This window comes from Lissotriton vulgaris, chromosome 7 (assembly GCF_964263255.1).
Source record: "Lissotriton vulgaris chromosome 7, aLisVul1.2, whole genome shotgun sequence".
NCBI classification, from domain to species: Eukaryota; Metazoa; Chordata; class Amphibia; order Caudata; family Salamandridae; genus Lissotriton; species Lissotriton vulgaris.
The window spans coordinates 879736755-879758942 of record NC_141695.1 but is presented as its reverse complement, the minus strand read 5'-3'; the positions used below and the strand labels follow the sequence as shown (position 1 = coordinate 879758942).

At 50.3% G+C, this 22188-nt stretch overlaps 1 protein-coding gene across 2 annotated transcripts in view; it reads left to right on the top strand.

The window, feature by feature from the left end:
* G3BP1 (G3BP stress granule assembly factor 1) overlaps window positions 1–22188 on the top strand; it is a 366859-nt gene that overhangs the window by 296686 nt on the left and 47985 nt on the right. The gene's annotated exons all lie outside the window — the stretch shown is intronic.

Below are 22188 nucleotides of genomic sequence, written 5' to 3'. Positions count from 1 at the left end.
CGCCACCTTCCATCCCTTCCCTTACGACAATGGCCACAATGAGCGGGCAAACCAGTCCCTCCTCCACACGCAGTAGAACAGTACAGGCCCGGTATGGCCGAGGACAAAACATAGCAGCGATCACAGGGCAACGCCAGGACAAACACACAAGCGCAGTCAATCTCGCCATTATCCCAAGGAAGCGGAACACGCGCTGCCAACAAACCCCCCCCCCCCCCCCCCCCCCCCCCCCCCCACCCACCTGATCAACCCCCAACTATCAGGACCCCCAGGTACCCTCACCCCCCCTCCCCCCATCCATCCGTCCATTCAACCAACAAGTCAATTGCACTAAGAAACTGAAAAGTAGTGGGGAATTCCCGGTGGGGTGCCCACCAGAGGTGCACATCACCACTCCCACACACTACGCCGCACTCCGACCCACAGGGCTTACACACGGCCCAGGCGCAGTGTGGGGGTGGGTGCCCGGAGCACATCAATGTCATCAACCATCGCCCCCGCAGTGACCCTCAATAGTGGCCACTCAGACCAAACCAGTGACTCATGTCCAACTCCATCAGTACAAGGCTGAAAGTGCCCAGGCTACCAGGGCAGTAATAAGAGTGTCTGCGCACAGCGTGCATCACATTCGCCGCGTTGAAAGAAACATAATCAAGCGTCCTCCTCCTCTCCCGCCGACCTGTGGCCCTCCTGTTCCTCCACATCCTGCCGGTCATGCGCAAATCGCTCCCTCCTGAGGCGCTTCACAAAGTCCTCTGCATGCTACGGGTTCGTGAAAAAATGTTGCTTCGCCTGATGGGTCACCCTCAGCTTAGCAGGATAAAGCAAAGCATAGTCTACCTGCAGATCACGTAGTTTTTTCTTGACCGCCAGGAATTTACGACGTTGCTCTTGCACCATCGGCGTAAAGTCAGGGTATATGGTGAAGTTGACCCCCTCAAAGGAAAGCGTACGATTAGTGCGAGCCGCCCGGAGAGCAGCGTCTCGGTCCCGATAATTCAGGAGACGGGCAATAATAGGACGCGGTGTAGCCCCCGTGGCCGGGCGGGGCCCGAGGGAACGGTGCGCTCGTTCCACAATGAACTGCGTAGAGAACGCCTCCGCGCCAACCAGGAGTCTCTCCACATGCGTCTCCATTTTACCCACATTAGTCGTCTCCGGCACGCCTACCACACGTATGTTGTTACGCCGACTCCTCGCTTCCAACTCCTCGTTCTTAGCGGCAAAAACCCGCAGGATATTGTCCATTCTCGCCAACTGGGTGGTATGAGTGGCGGCAGTATCGTCATGATCAGAGATGCGCCGCTCCGCCGAGGTCAGGCGTTCCTCATGCACATCAAGTTTCTGCACCACTGCGTCCATGCGCGAGGACAATTTGTCCACTTTATCCACAATAGTGGCAAATCCCTGCCTCATCTCCTGCATCATCTGCTGAAAGTCTGGGGTGGGAGGCTGCAGCACAGCATCAGCGACAGGTGGGGGGGAACGCGAACTCCCGGCCTCCCGCACCAGACGTGCACCCCTCCTGGCCGCCACAGAGTCGAAGGACAGCTTGGGCTGCTTGTTGTCAGGCTTCTCCATGATAACACGCTCCTGGCGTGGGACAGTGCCCAACGCGATGTCAGAGGAGAGGCCGAGGAATTGCAGGGCCCAACGCCACAGGCCACCAACGGAGTGATCCAATAGCTAAAGTACACAGTGCTCACCAGCCCCAACCCGGTGTGTAGTGTCCGGCCAGCCACACAGAGATGTAGCGCTACTATGGAGTCAACCCCCTCCAATAGACACAAAACCAGCCGCTCCTGTAGTGGCAGAGGAGAGCACCCCAGTCGTAGGCAGGATCAGGCCGGGGGGGCACAATAGTAATTCAGCATAGCACTCCACAGCGCAGGGAAAGAAGCGCTACGCAAATGATGCGCTAAAGGCGGCGTGCATAGGCATGCACCAGCAAAGTCCCCCAAGAAGAGTAGAAAGCACGCCCCGGACCACCAGGCCTGTGGTCCAAGGCACGAAACAACAGTCAATAGGCCGGACAGCAGGAAGGTGCCACCATGCACACTAAAAAACGCAGCGCTCCAACAGGCGCCGCCGATGCGGGGCAGCTCCGCCACCCAGCCACCGCCGTGATGAAAATGGGCGCCAAGAAATGTCCAGGCAGTAGCCACAAGCACCCGTAGTCCATTCCGTGCTCACCGCTCCATGGCGCAGGCAGCTTTCCAGCAATCAGGACATCACAGCCGGGGGCATGAGCAGGCGCGATCACCCCGCCACACCCGCCTGAGTAACGGCCGCCGCTCACCTCGGGCTGTCGACGTGGCCCCGTCGCGCTCCACCTTCAGGGTCCGGTGTGGCTCCTGCACCGCTGCTTTAAACAAGCCACCCAGGGTCACAGGCAGCGGCCACAATCTCCCGTCGCGGCAGGGTGCCCAGCAGAGTGCCCAGCCGCCAGGAACATTCAGAGGGGGAGGGGCACAGGGCCTCCACCCCACGTGCGAAGCCGCGGTCTGGAGTAGACGGGGACGCCGGACCACGGAGCACCCTTCCTCCAAAGCGTCTGGCGGGGGAAACTTCAAGCCCCCGTATCTTCGGTCAGCAGGCTCCGATTTCCACAGGAGTTGGACTGAGTGTGGTCGGTAGCTACCACAGCCGGAATCCGGGGTCAGAGCAGGGATTAGCGATGGCCAAGAGGATCAATAAACGGATATAAGCTCCGGGCGGCAGGAGCCTCACGGCAGTGCGGCCATTCTGCAGTGCGCCCTCTAGCGCCCCCCCATCAATCCAGATTCTTGGCATATTTTTGGGCAAAAAGGAATTTTAGCTCAGAGAACACTAGCTATAAAATTCCTCTCAAGAAAAAGGACATGGCTACACACCCTATTTACCGTAATTCCTAATCCTCTCCACTATCTTCACCAATATTGCTAGACTCCAATCCTTTACACAACGCCACAGGGTTCTCCACATATGCAGCCTGACGTGGGGGATGAGGATAACGAAGGCAATTCATTTACCAGCAGATCCATGGGATGACTATAATTAGGCTATCCTGTTTTACCTTTAAACCGATAACAACTGATAAAACCCCACCGAAAGTGAATTGGCCATCACCAGTGTAAACCTATAAACACTGATAAACACCTGCACAACTACAAACTAAATGCCATTCAAACAAAGGAAAAGGAGAGTGAAAAAGACATTTATACTTTTTCCTGAAGGGGCCAATACAATGTAACTTTGATATACAAGGTAGCAGCAAGAAAGACTAGGCTAACTGTATTCCGCTTGAGTTTTATTGTTTAGGGAGATCACTAAAATATTTTTTTTCTTCTTTGCTTTTTTTTCAGTTTTGTGGTCTTTGGTCTAAAGATGCAAGTTTTAGAAGCTTGTTTTAAGTCTTATTTAATTATTTTATAGACTGTAGAGAATCAGGAAATATCAAAATCATATTTGATACACCAGCCCCCTTTTCTAGCGGCTCAGTATTGATAGTAGGTGAATTGCCAATCACCCCAGGCTTTAAAGATTCAATGCAAGGTGTAGTGAGAGGTATCTGTGAAAATGTGCTGTCACCAAGCATCTGGGATAGTGGTGAAAACATGACCCCAGGCATTTGGAAAAAATGGAATGCAGTGTCACTTGAAATGCTGGTGCAAAGAGTTCTTACCAAGTTCAACAAAGAGTGGAGTGATATTGTTTGTATTTGCAGTGATTCATATACGAATATATGAAAGCTTTTTGTGATGACATGTCAAAATCAATATCTGAGCTGAAGTGATTCCCTGCAGGAGATCCTTGCCACTTGCTAGATTGTATGCTGAAAGCTCCTTTACCATATTTAGAGTTATTAAAGAATGCTATTGACTTTTTAGTCCATTCTGGTACTGTTTCGATATGCACAAGAACTAAAACGCAAATATTTCTCATTTTGTGCTTTGTGTGGCATAATTTGTGTCATTTAGCTGATAGCTGTCAATCCTAGAGGCAGTGAATGCTATATTATCCATGTGGTGACCGTTTACAGAATTTTTGCTTGGTGGTGATGCCAAAGGCAAGAATTGTGAAGATCTTAGGTCTCATATTGATAGTGATGTGAAAATAGTACACTACTTCATTCTTAGATTTTTACAGGAAAACATGACTGTTGTAGTGGATATAATTAAAAAGCTAGAGCCTGAAAACACCATTGTCTACCAAGTGTTCATCATAATTGGTGTAGATGTAAAACCTCTCCTTGAAAGTGTGACACTTTTAGTGACTTTGGCACTGCAGCATGTTCCATGTTAGAATGCTTGCCACTTGGTTAGCAAAGAAATGTTGGAACAATTCAGGACATTTTATTTTACAGTGAATGTGAAGTTGCTTGCAATGATGCATAGAAATGTCCCTTCACCAATCATGGTATTTGAATTCCATGAAGCCTCACTGTGGTATTCTGCACAAGTTCTAGATCCCTTCCGTAAAGGCGACTTTTCTTCATACTTTGAAAAGTACTGCTTAATTTTTGACTGCTTCAATAACTGAGGGCATATGCGCCCAGGTCAACGCATAAACTACAGAACCTGTCCCAGAGAATCGCAATCTTCAGGTGCACCATTATTGGCATGGAAAGCTATGTCAGGTGCCAGAGTTGGCAAATTGTGTACTGACTGTTTTGGCGTTGCCTGTCTCAAATGCCAATGTTGATGGCCTTTTCACAGTAAAAAGTTTACATGGGAAGGAAAGAGCTAGCACACAAGACCAAAGACTCACTGAAGAAGTATTGTCTGGCGCAGTCTGCCTTTAGCCCCCTTTGTGGCTATGGAAGGGGTACCCCACCACGTTCCACCCAGGGCCACAGGCCGACGCAAGCTACCCAGCCTATATGCGGCTTGGGACGTGGGGGCCAGCGGGCGGGCCACTTCACCAGTGCCCTCTCTGCAGCAGCCTTTAAGCCTTCCTAGTTTGACATTTCAGTTCCACCAGTTGCCAGTGGGCGGCAGGATCTGCCATCACATCCCCCACGGGCACAATATCTAGTCTTTCATGTGGGTTTTGCAGATAGTCCGAAGAGGCTACTCCCTCCTATTCGAGACTACTTCTCCCTCCATGCCACCAGCACTCCATCGCATGTCGGAGGATCACTTGGCCCTTCTCCGTCAGGAAGTTATCGGATCTCTTGGCCAAGGGAGCTATCGAGCGAGTCTCGGTCCCAGAAGCAGGTTGTGGTTTTTACTTCCACTACTTTCTAGTACCCAAGTACCAAAAAGGCCTGCGTCCGATATTGGATCTCGGGGACGTCAACTGCTTCCTTCGGAAGGAGAGGTTCAAAATGTTGACATTAGCTCCGGTCTTGTCTGCCCTCGACCATGGAGACTGGATGGTAGCATTGGACTTGCAGGATGCTTACTTCCACATTACCGTCCTGCCAGCCCATAGTCGTTACCTACGGTTTATGGTAGGCCACGAGCATTTTCAGTTTACCTTGCTCCCCTTTGGCCTTACCAGCGCCCCTCGGATGGTGACAAAAGTGATGGCAGTGGTCGCAGCTCATTTGCGCAGATCAGGGGTTCAAGTCTTCCTTTATCTGGACGACTGGCTGTTGAAGGCGGGCTCACCCCAGGATGTCATCCTCCAGACAACGGCGGACCTCCTGCATACGCTGTGGTTAACTATCAACGAGCCGAAGTCGCACCAGACTCCCTCTACTGTTCGAGGCATATGAGCTGCAGATTGTACACTATGCATTAGATCGCCACCTGGTGTTGGGCTCGGATGATTGCAGATTGTTGTCTTCTTGGTGAAGTCTTTGTAGTCACGATATAGGTGACTCCTCCCTTGGACAATACTGCGCATGGGCATCGGCTCCATCCTTAGATTGTTTTATTCCACCACTGGGTTCGAATGAAAGTTTCTCCGCTCCGGCTAGAAAAACTTTTCCAGCAACTTCAAAGCGCAAAACTTCCACAAACTTCAAGAAACTACCTTCGGCATCGAAGACAAGGCTTTTCGACAACATAACTTCCATTCCGGTCATTGAAGTGGGCCTTTAGGCCTATCGACGCCGTGCGGCCTACACCACATGGAAAGAACTCCGTTCAAGAAATGGCCGAAATGCCAGGCAAAATTCCCGCATAGCGATCATCACAAGGTTTGCAACCCCTGTCTATCGCCGGATCACAACGAGTCGACCTGCACAGCTTGTGCGTCCTTCCGATCGAAGACCACCATCCGGGATCGGAGGGCCCGTCAACACGGGATGAGATCAGCCCCAGTACCGGAGAGTAGTAGAAAGGCTTTATTTCGATATAAAAAATATCTTAAAAGCACCGACATTAAAATTTTACAATTAAAACACATTAAAAACACAGCTTGGAACTCTTGAACTCCACAGAATTACAACAAGCTTTCACAATTTACTCTAAAAGACAAATTTACACATTGCGGTACATTAATAATTCCCAAGAACAGTTATACATTAAAAGCTTTAAAATAAGGATTAAACATTTTCTTTCAGCCTTTTTGCTCTAATCGTCCAAGCCCAGCTTTAAATATTTGGCAAGGCCAGTGACACACAAAAGACTAGAGTTTGATGAGCGGATACGTAGTGCTACAACATAGTCTCTAGTACCCAGTGCTTTGCACAACGGTTTGAGCCAGTAACCCCTTGGAACGCTGTAGGCCGGACAAGCAAACAAGAAGTGCGCCATAGACTCTACTCCTAGTGTACAACAAGGGCAGGCAGATGACGTTTGGAATTGGGTTTTCCAGCGTGCAGTAAATTCCCTTATAGGTAGGGTACCGATCCTAAATTTAAAATACAGTGCCCTGTCTAGGGGTTTATAGATGATATCTAGGTATGGCTTGGTAGACATAATTTACTTTATCTTAGGGTCACAATTGCGCTTCCTTAAAACCCAATTCCAATAAAGGTTCTTTATTACTGATTTTGGTGGGGCTGATCTATTCTCCCATGACTCACTAAGACCTAGGTCAAATAGTAGGGACTTAACGTCTTGGAGCCATTTAATGTTTTGCCAGCCCTTAGGAGACATCACCTCTGCCAAGCCTTCTGCATATTTGGCCAGCTCTGGGACCCGCCACAGCCGCGCCCACAATAGAAGTGGGCGAAGTTTTGCCAGGTCACTAATGGCATGGCACCCAAGATCCAGCAATAGAGGCACCATGGGCGTGCTCTGTGGGAGTGCCATTAATACCCTTAGGAATCTGTTTTCAGTTTTGGCCAGATGCTCCGTATTGCTGGAGCCCCAGAGTTCTGCACCATAAAGGGCCGCGCTTACCCTGGCCCTGTATATGTCAATTACTGGACCAATAGGTCTAATGGATGTAGAGCGCTGTTCCTTTAGCAAGGCCCCCGTAACCCTCTTGTGGCCCAATAGCATCTTCTGCACATGAGAGTTCCACTTCATGGAATCCGAGAGTCGAATTCCATGACCCTCTTGAGAGGCTCAGAATTTAAGACCGGGGGCCTACCCAGCTTTCTTGGCGGGTTCAATACCAGATATTTAATCTTGCTGGTGTTTATCACAAGCCCTCTCAATGCACAAAAGATCTGGAAGCTATCAAGGAGATTCTGGAGCCCAACTGGGGATTTAGAGAGGAGAAGAGTATCGTCGGCGAACAGGAGGGTTGGAATACGCTCGCCCGCCAGGGATGGTGCGTCAGACTGAATCTTCATTAGGTGCTCCACCACTCCGTTCATATAAAGTGAAAACAGAGTGGGGGCAAGGACGCATCCCTGGCGGATGCCCCTGTCCACCGGGATACTTCTGGTCTTTTGCCCCTGGCTACCCCACCACACTTGGGCAAAGTTACCATCGTGGAGTCGCACCAGCAAAGACAAGATGTATGCTGGAATTCCCATGTTCGAGGCATGTGGGCTGCTGAATTCATATCTGTGCACAGGTCGCCGCCTAGTGTTGGGTCCGGATGATTGCACATTGTTGTCCTGGAAGAGTCTTCGTAGTATCACGAGATAGGTGGCTCCTCCTCTGGACTACAGTGCGGATGGGCATCCTCTCCATCCTCAGATTGTTTTTTTCCGCCATTGGGTTCGGATGTACTTTCGTTACTCGGAGTTCGGAAACATATATTTCTAACTTTCTAAAGGCCAAAAGCCAAAAGGCCTTAGGGGCGTCGGTATTGTATCTTCGATCGGTACCTACAACTTATTCCTGTTCTTTCTACTCAAGACGTGGAATCTGGCCGCGTGACCTTCTCGACACCAGGGCCAATCGTCGATGGAACGAAGTCCTTTCAAGCGATGCCCCAAATGTAACTAAATACCCACGCATTGATAAACACCGTGTCTGTAATAAGTGTTTATCTCCTGAACACAATGAAGCCGACTGCCTAGCTTGTGCTCAATTTAGATCAAAAAAGACTCTTCGGGTTCGACGTGCGGCGCGACAGACGATGCAGAGGTCAGCGCCCGAACCGGAGAACATCTTTGAAGATGACGAAGAGGTCGTCGACCCGGAGGACTCTGATCAGCAGTCTGAGCAGGGGTCTGAACATGACTCCAAACACTGTGTCGATGACGAGGAAGACATCATCGAGGTAGGGGGACGACGAACCAGGCATAGGAGCCATCGAGGACGACTCCGGTGAAGACGCTGGGCCGACTGTGAGTACGGTATGGTTTATATCCAGAGGCTCAGGTCGAGGCATCGCCAGAAGGCCTTAGCCCAGATCAGAACGACGATTCGATAGCCCCGCAGTTAAGCCCGGCTACGAATATATTACTAGATCCATCGGTACGACATTTCCAAAATCTGGAGAAATCAAAACTGAAAGTGATAGCTGCCAAACAGAAACCGAAACTAATAGACATCCCATTCTTCGGACCGAAAATGGCGGATCGGTCTAAGCCGACCAAGCAAAAATAGGTCGTCGACCCATCGAGGTTGCTTGCGAAGGTTGTTGAGGCCAGAGCAACTACTACCATGTCCGCGCTTAAGCGGAAGGCAGTCGACCCGACGACATCAACGTCGACGCCTGGCAAGACTAAAAAGGGACTCAAATGGACAACGGTTGTCTATCCGAAGGTACGTGTCGAACAACCGAAGCAAGTGCACACAAAGACACTTATTCAAAAATCGAGACTCGAGCCGAAGAGCTCCGTCTAACCGAGGGACATAAGTATCGCTCCGAAGCAACATGCTCCGAAGTCTACGCCGGGCCACTGAATGGTTATCGGACAGCCAAAACCAGTCGGATCGAAAACTATGGCACCAAAAAAGCTCATACAGGTTACTGAAACGGTCCAACAACCTCTCGGACCGATAAAATTTGGACTCTCTCCGAATGTCAAGCCAAGGGAGGTCGAAAAGGATAGCGGATTCCAACCAACCCAGCCAAAAAGGCCGAAATTGGGGGGAAAACCGATGGTGGCACAGGAACAGGATCCCTCGGCCGAGGAACAGTCTAAACTGTATGTCGACCCCGACACTGGGAGGGTGACCCTGTTAAAGAGGAAAATCAGGCCTGAAACTACAGTTGAGTCCTACAAGATACCTCTAAAGAGGAAAAGAGCCACTTCGACATCTCCAGTTCTCTTTGAAACTATCACGCCATATGTACAGGAAACATATATGTACTCACCCACATGCACAGATGACTGGGGAGTATGAGAACAATAACCAATACAATTATCCAACGGATACTGATCAGGGGGACACAAACTCCGCCATGGATCGACCCTGTGGATCCAGGAGATTCTCAAACAATTCCTGACACCTCTGCATACCCTGTAAAAACAATGCCTACAGAGGACACAGCTGCCTTTAACGCACTGATAGAAAGGGCAGCATATAATCACCATGTGGAGATGCACGCAGATCCCATTGATTAGGACTTCCTCTTTGACACTTTTAGCACCTCGGAGAAAAATGTCAAAACATTGCCAATGCTGAAGGGGGTGCTTAAACATGCAGGGGACATATTTAAAGACACAACCAGGACACGGGTCATTAACCCTAGGATAGAGAAAATATAGACCAGCCCTGGTTGACCCTACATATATTAAGGGACAACTGCCTTTGGACTCTCTAGTAGTCTCTAATGCACGTAAACGTGCTAATTCGCAAACATCTGGCGAAGCTCCACCTCCAGACAAAGAGTCCAAAATTCTGGAGGCATCAGGAAAAAGGGTGGCTGCTCAAGCGGCTAACATCTGGAGAATTGCAAACACGCAAGCCCTGTTAGCTAGGTATAACAGGGCGCACTACGACACACTGGAACAAATCTTTCAACACCTACCTGACCTTTATAAAGAACAGGCAGAATTCCTGATACAGGAGGGCAAGCTCATATCTAATGCATCCATTAGATGCAGCAGACACAGCAGCCAGAGCTATCAACACCAGCATCATGCTTAGACGACATGCGTGGCTACGCATCTCCGGGTTTAAAAGTGAAGTTCAAACCACTTTACTTAATCAACCCATTAACCCTGACTATTTATTTGGTCCTGATGTGGACACCATACTGGACAAAATGAAAAAGGACACAGAGACAGCAAAGTCTATGGGTGCCCTGCAGTCACAGCAATATAGAGGCGGTTCCTTTCGTCGCTCCAGCAACAGAGGAGCTCTTAGAGGAGCCTCAACACAGCAAACCTCTTATAATAAAAGCAACACGCAAAACACCTATAACAAGAACAGTAGAGGTGGATACTGTGGCAATAGCACCAAGGGTAGAGGACGAGGAAATAACAGCTCCAGGTCCTCCACCAACACCAAACAGTGACTTGTCACTGCCCCCAGACAATGTAACACCGGTCGGGGGAAGACTGCAGCAGTTCCTGCCAGTCTGGAAAACCATAACTACAGACAGGTGGGTGAGGCAAATTACACAGCATGGCTATTGCCTAGAATTTATGTCCACACCGCCCAACATACCCCTCAGACAACGTCCTATGTCCGCAGTACACCTACACTTGTTGCAGCAGGAGGTAATCAGCATGCTACAAAAAGGGGTCATAGAACTAGTACCCTTAGAACACCAGGGTACAGGGTTGTACTCTCTCTACTTTCTAATCCCCAAAAAGGACGGGTCTCTCAGACCAATTTTAGACCTCAGGCCCCTAAACCAATACATCTTATCAGAGCATTTCCACATGATCACTCTGCAGCAGGTGTTGCCACTGTTGCGTCAAGGAGACTTCCTCGCAACATTGGACCTCAAAGACGCATATTTCCATATACATATACACCCGGCACACAAGAAATACCTCAGGTTCACAATTTTAAACCAGCACTACCAATTCAAGGTCCTCCCTTTTGGGGTAACAGCCCCAAGGGTGTTCACCAAGTGCTTAGCAACAGTAGCTGCACACCTCAGAAGACAGCACATACACGTCTATCCATATCTGGACGACTGGCTAGTAGTACAAGCACAGTCAGCCCAGCAGTGTTCCAGCCACATGTCGCGCACGATTCACCTCCTGCACGACCTAGGTTTCTCGCTCAACTACAACAAATCCCATCTCCAGCCTGCCCACGTCCAGCAGTATCTGGGAGCAACAATAGACAATGGCAGCGAAAGCACAACCAAATCCTGCCAGAATAAGCAGCATCCAAACGCTCATCCAAAAGATCAGGCCGCAACACTCACTCCCAGTCCGAGTGTTTATGCAACTGATTGGCATGATAGCCTCGTGCATCTCCATAGTCCCTCATGCAAGACTTCACATGCGTCCGCTGCAGGAGTGCCTAGCACGGCAGTGGAACCAGGCTCAGAGATAATTAAACGACCTAGTGTTGGTGACCAGTCGTGTATACAACTCTGCATTGGTGGAAACCACAAAACCTTTGCAAGGGACGACTGTTCCAGGAGCCTGTACCACAAATTGTGCTGACAACGGACGCATCCCTGATAGGGTGGGGAGCCCATGTTCTCCACCACACAGTACATGGCCTATGGACCACGCAGCAGAAAAAACTGCAGATCAACCTGCTAGAGCTGATGTCAATTTTCATGGCGATGAAAGCTTTCAAAGTACATCTCTGCAACAAGACCGTGTTGATCCGGACGGACAACATGACTGCGATGTACTACCTACAGAAACAGGGAGGAACACACTCTCCAAAGCTGTCGCATCTGGCACAACAGGTGTGGAAGGGGGCCATCCAGAGAAACATTTTTCTCCTGGCGGAACACCTCCCAGGCAAGGACAATCAGATAGCGGATCTGCTCAGCAGACACAGCCAGCAAATGCACGAGTGGGAGATTCACCCCTCGGTGCTTCAACCATAATTTCAACAGTGGGGACAGCCAGAAATAGACCTGTTCGCCTCAAAAGAAAACGCAAAATGCCAGTCCTTCGCCGCAAGGTCCCCACACCCACACCCGCAGTCTCAGGGGAATGCGATATGGATGAACTGGTCAGGCAGATTTGCATACACTTTTCCACCAGCTCCATTGATACCGCTAGTGGCACGCAAGCTGCGCCAGCATTCCATGACGCTGATCCTAGTTGCTCCAACGTGGGCGAGGCAACCGTGGTACACCACGTTCCTAGAACTTTCTGTGGTGCCCCAACAAAGGCTACGTCTAACACCCAGCCTCTTAACGCAGAGCCATGGAGACATTCAGCACCCAGATCTGCAGCAGCTGAACCTTGCAATCTGGCTCCTGAAGTCCTAGAGTTTGGCTACCTAAACTTACCACCTGACTGCATGAACATTATCAAGGAGGCAAGGAGACCTACAACAAGAGCATGCTATGCGTCAAAGTGGAAACGTTTTGTCATTTATTGTAACAACAACGACGTAAACCTACTAGACACGTCCATTCAAAATATCATATGCTATCTTTTGCACTTACACTGCTGCAATCTAGCCTATACGTCCATACGGATACACTTAGCGGCTTACCTTCAAAACAGGCAGCACCTTTCACTATTCAGAGTGCCTGCAATTAAGGCATTCATGGAGGGCCTCAAACGAGTAATCCCCCCAAGACACCCTCCTTCCCTGTCTGGAACCTAAACATCGTGTTAACCAGACTAATGGGACCACCTTTTGAGCCATTGCACTCCTGTGAGATACAATTCTTAACATGGAAGGTGGCTCTTCTCGTAGCCATCACTTCGCTTAGGAGAGTTAGTGAGCTGCAAGCCCTAACTATTCAAGAACCATTCATTCAAATTCACGCAAATAGGGTCTTGCTTCAGACAAACCCTAAATTTATGCCTAAAGTGGTATCACAATTCCACATAAATCAAACAATAGAACTGCCAGTGTTCTTCCCAAACCCACAATCAGTACCTGAAAGAGCCCTGCACACACTGGATGTGAAAAGAGCTCTGCTATATTACATAGACAGGACTAAAGACTTTAGGAAGACAAAGCAGTTGTTTGTTGCCTTTTCACCACAGCACAAAGGTAACCCTATTTCAAAAAGTGGCTTAGCTAGATGGATAGGTAAATGCATCCAAATATGTTACATTAAAGCTAAACGTACTTTAACATTGCCCCCAAGAGCGCATTCCACACGCAAAATGAGAGCATCTATGGCTTTACTAGGGAACATTACTTTAGAGGAAATATGTAGGGCAGCCACATAGACCACCATACATACATTTACCAAACACTACTGCGTAGATGTATACTGCAAGCAGCTGTGGGACAGGCTGTTCTCAAAACTCTTTTTCAGACTGCTGCAGCTGGCACTAGTAGCCACCGCTAAGGGAGAGACTGCTATACATTCTATGCACACATATGAATTCAGCAGCCCACATGCCTTGAACGGAATATGCTACTTACCAGTATGCATCTGTTCTTGGCATGTAGGGCTGCTGACATTCATATCGCCCACCCTCCTCCCCGGTGCCTGTCGCAACTGTAGCATTCACTCTTACTCTTACTTCCTTGCATGGACATCTCTTACTGTATCACACTCCATCTCTGCCACAATGGCGAAAAACAATCTGAGGATGGAGAGGATGCCCATGCGCACTGTAGTCCAGAGGAGGAGCCACCTATCTCGTGATACTTCGAAGACTCTTCCAGGACAACAATGTGCAATCATCCGGACCCAACACTAGGTGGCGATCTATGCACAGATATGAATGTCAGCAGCCCTACATGCCAAGAACAGATGCATACTGGTAAGTAGCATATTCCTTCAGATAGCACGGGCACCAAGTCAAAGGCCGTCTTGAGGTCTATAAATGCCAAGTCGAGGCGTCCCTTCCCCACAAGAACCGTTTTCCAATAAATGAGTAAGAGCCTAAAGGCCTGCTCAATGGTTCCTGTTCCAGATCTAAAGCCTGCTTGGTAGTCCGAGAGAATCCTGTTTTCCTCAGCCCATAACAAGATTCTCATGAGGATCACCTTTCCAATCACCTTCTGCGTGGAATGGATCAGGCTGATTGGACTGTAGTTCGCGGGGTCGCCTCTATTTCCTTTTTTGAAGATAGGGATGACCTCTGCCCCCGTCCAGGACTCGGGGATGGGACCCCCATTATTGATGGAATTAATAAAGGTAGAAATGATCTTTGCCCATTTGCGGGGGTCACAACGGAGGAGGTCACCAGGGATGCCATCAGGCCCAGAAGTTTTCTGCGTGACAATTTCTCGAATTGCGTCCTCCACCTCCCTGTCCGCAAAATAGGTTCCATCCTCGTCCCTTAGTTGGCTAGCAGGTCTGGGGGATTAGTGCAGGGTGTCCATTCTGGGAGGAAGAATACAATTTGGAGAAGTGGTCAAACCAGGTTTCACCCACTATATTACAGGTTATGGTCTCACTGGAGGATCTGCTCTTTGATCTAAGATTCCAGAAGCGGGCTGAATCTTTCCCCAGACTAGCCTCCTTAAGCGAGCACCAGTACTCATTGTTCCAATTTCTTTTGGCCAGTACCGGAGAATATCTTCGATGATGAGGTTCCGCTCGTTCCAGAAGATGATTCGCCGGATCTCCAAATCATATCAGAGGCAGAGGACTCGGACGACTCGATTCCATCACGTCAACCCGTAAGTACCTCTGCCCCTGCACCCCATACACTGCCCAAGCCAAAGGCGAAGGTCAGCATTCCACCCAAGGGGCCCAGTCGAGACCAAGCGCTCCCTCTTAAGGCCCAGACTTAGAGCTCGGCCCGAGGAAGACCACTACGCCTTCAGGTGCTTCGGCACCGAGCAAACCACACGTGCCCATTCCACCGCCTCCAACTGCACCGAGGCCAAAAGACTGTTCGGCACCGAAGCCAAAAGACTCCTCTGCACCGAAACCAAAAGATTCTTCGACGCCGAAAGAGAAAGACCCCTCGGTACCGAAATCAAAAGATCCTTCGGCACAGCAGACTAAACCAGTACCAAAAGAAGCTCCAGCTTCGAAGCCGTTGACTTCCAAAACTAAAGATGGAAAGTCAGCTTCCACTCCGAAGACTGCCGCTCCGGTGACGACACCTACAAGGCCGGATCCTGAGATTCCGAAGCCCTTGGACATGCCTGTCAAGCCGAAAGCAACAGCTTCGGCACCAAGAACTTTGCCACAGGACACTGTATCACCTCCCAAGGCAAAACAACAAATACAACCTCTGTTGGAACCGAAAAAATCGACGCCGAAGAAGGTTGTAGAGGAAGAAGAGGAAGAATGGTTCACACCAGATCCTAAACAAAAGAGGATCTACATAAACCCAAAGACTGGACATGTGGGTGCTATACCTCATAAGAGACCAGCAGAAACACCACCTACACCTGTGGTTCCTACCAAAAAGGACTGTGCAACTTCCCCTATGCACCCTCCCTCTCCTGTATCTCCTTCCTCTCCTATCCCTCCTTACATTTCACCTCAAATCTCTCCTGTAGCCTCTCCTGCATCCTCACATTCACCACAAACTGATGAGGAATATGACTTAGGTGGTGGGGAGAATCCGAATGCAGACCCAAATACATATCCTTTAGATGAGGATGTCTATACTTTTCCACCTCCTAATGTGCCTGATATCCGGGATCCACAGATCTACCCATCAAAGCCCTCTCCTCCAGAGGACAGCATTGGCTTTAATCACCTCTTACACAGAGCTGCTATCTACCACAATGTTACAATGCACTCTGATGACATTGAGGAGAATTTTCTGTTAAATACTTTTGAGCCATCACACAGATCCACTCCCATTCTTCCCATGATCAAAGGAGTCATTAAGCACGCTCCAGAAATATTCAAAGATCATGTTCGTGCTAGGGTACTAAATCTAAGGATAGAAAAGAAATATAGGCCTGCACCCTCTGACCTAACCTATATTAAGGGACATCCTCCTCTAGACTCCTTGGTGGTGTCCAATGCAAGAAAAAGAGTGAATTCCCAGACTTCTGGTGAAACGCCCCCACATGACAAGGAATCTAAAGTTATTGATGCGTCCGGTAAAAGGATTGCTGCACAAGTTACAAATATATGGCGCATTGCGAATACACAAGCCCGTCTCTCACATTGACAGGGCTCATTACGACCAATTAGAGACACTAATACAGCACCTTCCAGATCAGTATAAAGATCCGGCAACTGAGCTCATTCAAGATGGCAAATTAATTTCAAATGCCTCAATAAAATGTGCACTAGATGTCGCAGACACAGCTGCTAGAGCTGTAAATACTAGCGTGATACTCCAGAGACATGCATGGCTGCGCATTTCCCGGTTCAAACAAGAGGTGCAAACCACAATTTTGAACCAGCCTTTTAACCAAAACCAGTTATTTGGTCCAGAAGTAGACACTACACTGGAGAAAATGAAGAAAGACACGGATACGGCAAAAAAAAATGGGAGCTCTACAGTCCACACAGACTAGAGGTTCTTTTAATCGCTCCTTTTATAGAGGAGGCTCCAAGCAGACTGGAGCAGACACAGCAACATCTTTCAAGACACAAACACAAACATCCAGAAAGGAAGTTTTAGAGGAGGATATAGCGGCAATAATAACAAGGTAAGAGGACGCAGTAACAGCAATCGCTCCTCCACCACAACTAAACAGTGACTTCCCTCTGCTCCCCCAACAGCATTCCACTCCTGTGGGGGCAGATTAACACAGTTCCTTCCTGTCTGGAACTCCATCACAACGGACAGGTGGATGAGACAGATTATCCAACATGGCTACTGCCTAGAGCTTACAGCAACCCCCCCCAAACATACCACCCAGGCAGCGTCCTATGTCTACAGATCACCTGACTGCTTCAACAGGAAGTCCTAGCACTTCTACAAAAAGATGCTATTCAACTAGTCCCATTAGAGGAACAGGGGACGGGGGTTTACTTGCTGTATTTTCTAATTCCCAAAAAGGATGTGACACTGAGACCAATTCTTGACTTCAGGCCCCTCAACCTTTACATACAATCATATGAAAATGATCTGATCACTCTGCAACAAGTGCTCCCACTGTTACAACAAGGCGATTTCCTTTCAACGCTAGACCTAAAGGACGCCTATTTTCACATTCCAATACATCCTACACACAGGAAGTACCTACTGTTTGTAATGCAAGGACAGCACTATCAGTTCAACGTCCTTCCATTTGGTGTCACAACAGCTCCACGGGTGTTCACGAAGTGCTTAGCAGTAGTAGCAGCACATCTCAGAAAACAACAGATACACGTCTTCCCTTACCTGGACGATTTGCTCATAAAAGCCAAATCATTCCTCCAATGTGTACAACACACTCAATTGACAATTCAACTGTTGCACGACTTAGGGTTTACGATCAACTACACAAAGTCGCACCTAGAACCTTCGCACGTGCATCAGTATCTAGGAGCTACCATAAACCCATCTACAACTCTAGCGTATCCCAGTCCAGCCAGGTTTCAAAGCATTCAAGCCTTTTTTTTTTTTTTTTTTTAAATTTGTTTTTTATTGTTGCATCAAAGTATATGGGTACAGTGTAAATTATCTGCTGACGTGGCATCAACATTCAGCCACGATCAGCTAGGAGCGCAACGTTTACTTGTTTTATACAACTGGTACAAGTATGCATTTCCTCCATTAATCAGTACAGATCGTGCAAATATGTCTGCAGGCTGGGAGACAGTGAACTTGCATCGCCAAGAGGACGATGAATTATAACCGGCATGTAAGTTCCCACCTCAAGGGCGTAGGTTCGGGGTCTGTACAGTTCATATAGCGGTGCTACCAGAGAACGGGGGGGGACAAAACTGTGGGAGGGAAGCATGTGGGCGCTAGCAGGGTCTAAGTAGGGGGATACTGGTGACGGGCGTCGGGGGGGGGGGCACTGGGCCATCCAGTTTGCACTCCAAGGGGGGGGAGAGGGACGGACAGGGGGTGGATACATCCCGTGTATGTGAGTGACGGGATGGGTGGTATGGCAGATGAGAATTTAGCTAGGATGTGTGGGGTACCGGGAGTCGGCCCTGGGATGGTTGACACCAGGTAGACTACTGGCTCTCTCGGGCGGGGGGGGGTAGGGGGGGAGGAGTAGGTGGGTCTCCTGCACGCATGGACTGCCGGAAGCTATGGAGGAGCATGGCCCATTCAATGGATATGGGAATTTTACGCGCGCCCCTGGCTTCTTCCTCTCTAAGAGCATCCTCTTCCGCCGCCCACTTACAGACCGCCCCCGTCCATGCTGCTATAGGGGGACCCTCCGAGGATCGCCAGTGCATGGCTATGCATCTGTTCGCCAACAGGAGCGCTAAGGATACGAAGCGTCTATGCACCGGTTCTTGCTTAGGGACATGAAAGATGCCTAGTGCGCTGGACTCACAGGTGGCTATTGTAGTGAGACCTGTAAGTTCCGACAGTGTTCCGTGCACCCCCGCCATAAGGGATGAAGGTTGGGACAACTCCAAAACATGTGACGAAAATCTGCAGCAGGGGAGCTACATCTGGGGCATAGGAATGGTGTGGAGGGATATAACTTCTGCAAGCGCTCTGGGGTGAGGTATGCCCTGTGTAAGATATAGTATTGGATGTTTTTGAAGCGGGCGTTCCTAGAGACGCGTTTTGGGGCCTCAAGTGCTTTAGTCCATTCCGAGTCGTGTAGTTCGCGACCTATGTCATCCTCCCATGTAGCACGTAAGGTCATCAGGGGGGGCGTGCAAGAGTTCCCGGATGGATTTATATAGCCAGGTGACTAAGTGGCGTCCCACTCCCATATGCAGGATAGTATGTATTACTGGATGCGTGTCTGGCTCGCCAGTTCGGAGATTAAAATGGGGCCGGTACCCATCGAGCAGCTGTCTATATCTGAGGAATTGACCTGGGGGGAGCCCGTATTCAGCGACCAGGCGGTCGAGTGATTTCAGCTGGCCTTCTTCAAAGAGCGATTCCAGATCTGTGATGCCACAGTGCGACCATTCGGTGAACAGTGGAGCCGTGAAGTAGGAGTCCTGCCTGGGGCTGCCTATCAACGGTAGTAGCGGGGAGTACGGAGGTCTACTGGGGGATATCCGGTGGATCCGCATCATGCACCGGCGCGCTATCGCTACCTGAAGTGGGTATGTACGCCGTGGCTTGGTGCCCGGGAGGAGAAGACTGGTGAGTTCCGGGGTTGCGACTCTGCTGGTCGGGGTAAAAGTCTCTTGGGGGTAACGGTCCGCCGTCCAGTATGACAGCCATTGGAGCTGTGCCGCGAGGAAATATGACTCGAAGGACGGAGCTCCGAGCCCGCCTTGCGTTGTGGGAAGTTGGAGGGTTTTCAGGGCAACCATGTGTCGGCCCGCGCCCCAGATAAGGGTTCCTAGGAGGGAGTCGACGTCGCGGAAGAAGGACCTGGGTGGCACTACCGGTAAATTTGTGAAGTGGTAAAGGAGTCGGGGAAGCATCACCATTTTAGCCAGGGCTATCCGTCCTATTGGGGCCAACGGGAGCTTATTCCAGAAGGCAACAGTCGGGCGCAGGCTAGCGAGTGCTTTGCGGTGGTTACCCTCAAAAATGTCTGCTGGAGTATGGTACAGGCGGACACCAAGGTACCGGGGAGCTTCTGCGGACCATGAGAGTTTATGCGGTCCGAGCTCGACTTCCCGGGGGGTAGACTCGAGTGAAAGGGGTAGACTGTGGACTTGTCCCAGTTCACCTGGAGTCCCGAGGCGTCTGCAAATTCCGCCAGCGTTGCCCCTATGGGGGCCAGGTCTGTCTCGATGTCTCGGACGTATATGAGAAGGTCGTCCGCGTACATGGAGACGCAATGTGTGCCGTCCGCAAGCGGAATGCCCCAGTCCACACCCTCCAGGCGCAGCCGAACCGCCAGCGGCTCGACTGCCAGCGCGAATAAGAGAGGCGACAGGGGGCACCCTTGTCTTGTGCCTCGCCGAACTCCAAACGCCGGTGATATGCGTTTCCCGATAAGAACACGAGTGGTTAGATCGGTATACAGAAGGCGTGTGTATGCCGTGAGTGTCGGGCCGATGTTGAGGACTGAGAATAGATAGGGCCAGGTGAGGGTGTCGAACGCCTTCTCCAGGTCCATAATGAGGCAGGCGGCGCGGGGAAATCTGTCACATACCTGATCCTGGACATGGAAGACTCGGCGGAGGTTCTGGGAGGTGTTTCTCCCCGGAACGAAGCTGCATTGGTCTGGGTGGACTAGTGGGCGTATGACCTGCGCATACCGATCAGCCAGGATTTTCCCCCAGGATCTTACAGTCAGCCGACAGGAGCGTGATGGGATGATACGACCCCATGTGTAGTGGATCCTTGTGGGGTTTGGAAAGGTGACAATCACGGACTCCCGCAGTGACTGGGGTAACCTTCCTAAATGAAGAGATGCCCCGAACATCCGAGATAGACGGGGGACCACTAGGGGAGAGAATGTCAAGTAGTATTCTAGTGGGAAGCCGTCCAGTCCTGGCGCTTTATTCCGAGACATGGCACGTATCGCCTGGGTGATGTCTGAGGGTACCATCTTGGCGTCGAGTGTGCGCTTGTCATCATCCGATATCGCGGGTAACGTCAGCGGGTCTAAAAAACGATCCACCGAAGACTGGGAGTACTGGGCCTGGGTCCCGTACACTTGTGCATAGTGGCGCTGGAACGCCAGAAGGATCTCGTCCTGTGAACGCACTAGTACACCTTCCGGATTGATAATATCCGTGATTGGCTTGATTTCGGTGTCCTGCCTCGCCATCCAGGCCAGTAGTGCCCCTGTTTTGTCTCTGTCCTTATGCACCCTAGAGGCGTAAGCCCTAAAATTGTATTTTCGGAGTTCAGCGCAGGCTGTCTGATACGCCGTCTTAGCCTCGGCCGTAAGCACGGCGTGTTCCTCCGAGTCGTCAGGCCGTTTAGTGAGTGCGGCTAGATTCTGCTCTGAGGATAGGAGTGCCCGTTCCAATGTGCGGCGAACCCCTACTACCTGTTTGATGCATTCCCCCCTTGCCACTACTTTGAACGCGTCCCACTCCACCAGTACCGACGACGCCGTGTCCGTGTTGTGTGTGAAGTAATCTTGTATGCTGGTTTTGTGTGCGTCTCTGAAGACTGGATCTGATAGGCAATCCCTAGGGAGGCGCCAGGTGGGGACTGGTGGGTGCGGGGGGCGCCAGGTCAGGCGAAGGATGTGGGCGTCATGATCCGAGAGGATCCGACCTAGGTAATCTGTAGATGCTATCTTAGGGAGGATTGGTGCAGAGCATAGGATTCGGTCTAGGCGGACCCGGAGGTTGTGTGGAATCGAGTGAAATGAGTAAATGCGAGCCAGTGGGTGTAGGTGTCGCCATGCGTCAGTGAGTGCCCAATGTGTGGTCCATGCCCTGAAGAGCTCTGCCTGCCGGGGGACTGGGGAGTGTGCGGGGGGAGGGTGCGAGCGGTCTAGGGTGGGGTCCAGCGTGCAGTTATAGTCACCTCCTAGCACCCACGGAACTGTGGTGAACTGGGCCAAAATGCCCGTGAGGTGGTCCCAGAATTTATCCTGGTCCGTGTTAGGGGCGTAAATGCTGCCAAGGAGTATTCCCTGTCCGTCAAGTATTCCCTCCAGAAGTGCATATCTGCCCTCTCTATCCACTACCCGCCGGAGCACCCGGAAGGGAGTGCCCGGTCTGACCCAGATTAATGCGTCGCGCGCAAACGCTGAGTATTGTGTGGCACAAAAGATCTCTCGCCATTTGGCCTGCAAACGAGTGAGTTCGGTAGCGTTAATGTGCGTCTCCTGCAGAAATGCAATACTAGCTGACATACGCTTAATGTAGGAGTAAACAGAGTAGCGTTTGCTGGGCGTGTGTAGGCCTCGTACGTTCAGTGTAAGG